The sequence below is a fragment of the Haliotis rubra genome, unplaced genomic scaffold (assembly GCF_003918875.1).
Source record: "Haliotis rubra isolate DU_JTF1 unplaced genomic scaffold, ASM391887v1 Scf691, whole genome shotgun sequence".
In the NCBI taxonomy this organism is placed as follows: Eukaryota; Metazoa; Mollusca; class Gastropoda; order Lepetellida; family Haliotidae; genus Haliotis; species Haliotis rubra.
In genome coordinates, this window is record NW_025767403.1 from 505,244 (window position 1) to 507,500 (window position 2,257).

Genomic DNA, 2,257 nt, shown 5'->3' on the forward strand with positions numbered 1-2,257 from the left:
TAAAACAATCCTCAACCCCGCTACATATAACAACACTAGCAGCATTAGTCAACGACAACAGCATACTATAAACAGAGACAGCTGTCAGAGTGGACATCACAAATTAAAAAGATAGGTAAGAGCATAAACATCTGACTTCTAAATAATTTTGGACGGGTTTGAAACTATTAAAAATAGTTTGAATAAAATGCTTGAATAAATAAAAAAAGCACTGTGCTACTGAATTCAAATAATAAAGGTTGGACGGAATTCATTAAAATGTTTTTATGTACATTTACACAAATAACAAATATATGTTTAACAAGTTAAATGTTTCCCCATTCTAATTGAATTCAGTACCATCAGGCAGAATGGAGACGATCCCTGATTATACCTGGAACTGAACTTTAATCTGTTACTATTTTGATTTAATTATTACCACATGAAATCAGCATTGCCTACTTTGATGCTAATCACGCGTCACATCACATATAGCTAGCTCATCACATGTATGCTCATGAACTGACTTCAGAAATCACTGTAAACGATAACAAAATATTCACATATTCCAGTTGTTACCAGATGTGAAAATGTCACAATAAGTTCAATCTAGGTAAAATAATCATTGTCATATTTACAGGAAAATAAATACAGAATAACCAATAACAAGGGGGTTGCTTGTATGCTCACATCTATCGGGTGTGATTTTGGCTTAAAGCTGCATTAAACTGTATTTCACTTGATTTGGGAGGAATAGGAACCATAATCACAAGATCCTGGTAAGCTAAGGGAGGTAATTCTGCACAGGGAATTGCAGCGCGCCCTACAGATCATGTCAATCAAGTAGATCTGATTAAATAAGTGGATCACGGTTTGATCTAAATCAAGCCTTAATTCTGCGTGTACGAAAACACAAAGCAACTGATGCAACGTGTTTTCCACATCCCAAATCAAGATAAACATAACAACAGCATCTGAGATATACAGATACTAAATGGGGGGCATTAGGACCCTGGTGGGTGCTGCTCTAGTACTGAATCTAGTGGCTCCACAATTCATCTCAATCTGGGATTCAACCCAACTGATCATAGAATCCTGGCCCACCAAAGGGAAGTAACTCTGTACATGGATGGATACTGGACTTAACCCCAACATTACTTTGCTGATCATGTTAAATCAAGAATATATCTACATAGACTACATCAGCATACCCCAATACCATCACACAAAACCCTTTACACACAGCAGAACAATTAGCAAGGAGAAACAGTAACAAGCCAAGCCAACAGCTGCTTGAGATTTACGAGAGCTTCCAGCTAATACTGATTTCGAACAAGGAAAATAGTGTCATTACTTTGATTATTATGCTTGTGACAGCATACAAAAACAACAGATGAACAGTCATTAAAGAAATAATATTGTCATAGAAATGTATGGAGAATTGATAGATAAGAACAAACTGATAGTGTCATTTGTTTTGCAATAATTATTACAATGTTATGATACAAGTGTTTCAAAAGTAAGAAAAATAGAATGAAAAAAAAGTGTTTTCTAGTAATAATAGAGTGAGTGAGTTAAGTCTTACGCCACTTTTAGCAATATTCCAGCAATATCATGGCGGGGGACACCAGAAATGGGCTTCACATATTGTACCCATGTGCGGAATCGAACCCGGGTCTTCAGCGTGACAAGCGAACGTTCTAACCACTGGGCTACCCCTAGTAATATAAGACATGAGAGATGTCGAGGGATTTAAGAGCTGTCTTTCTCTTTGTTGTCTCTGGTGTAAAATACAGGTAGCCACTGTGTTGGTTCAAGGTGACTGAATCAGGCACAGGTAGATTCCCTTACATGGCTTGAGCCTTGTGCTGTCAATCACTGTATTGTGTGTTCCAGACTCAGTTGGTCACAGAACACTATCATAAAGTGTCAACATTGCTGAGCATGTGTCAACAAAAAAATAAAAATACCACACTAACATTAAATATCAAAACTTAAAAATAATCACGTTTTTCTGTCCCCAGTATATATAGCTAACACACCTCAACAACACATTTCACACATCAACGTGGTAAACATTTGGGAGTCAATCACAGCTTATTTACGGTGAACATCACATGGATATTTAGGGACTTCAGCGCTTTTGGCAAACTGTTTGTTACACAAGAAAATCTACAAAAACTATAATTAATGACAAAAAAATCCCCCAAACTTATAAGGGAGGACATTTTGTTTGTAAACACTTCTCTGGATTAGTGAGTCTGGTGTTACGCCACTT

The 2,257-nt window shown here is 36.7% G+C and overlaps 1 protein-coding gene across 1 annotated transcript in view; it reads right to left on the minus strand.

Moving 5' to 3' along the window:
- Positions 1-722: 722 nt before the first annotated feature.
- The window catches only part of LOC124258405 (transmembrane protein 145-like), a 43,096-nt gene continuing 41,561 nt past the window's right edge, over positions 723-2,257 (minus strand). Inside the window, exon 15 of the mRNA XM_046692502.1 lies at positions 723-2,257. This exon is cut by the window's right edge and continues 1,256 nt beyond it. The gene's annotated coding sequence lies outside the window, so the exon portion shown is untranslated.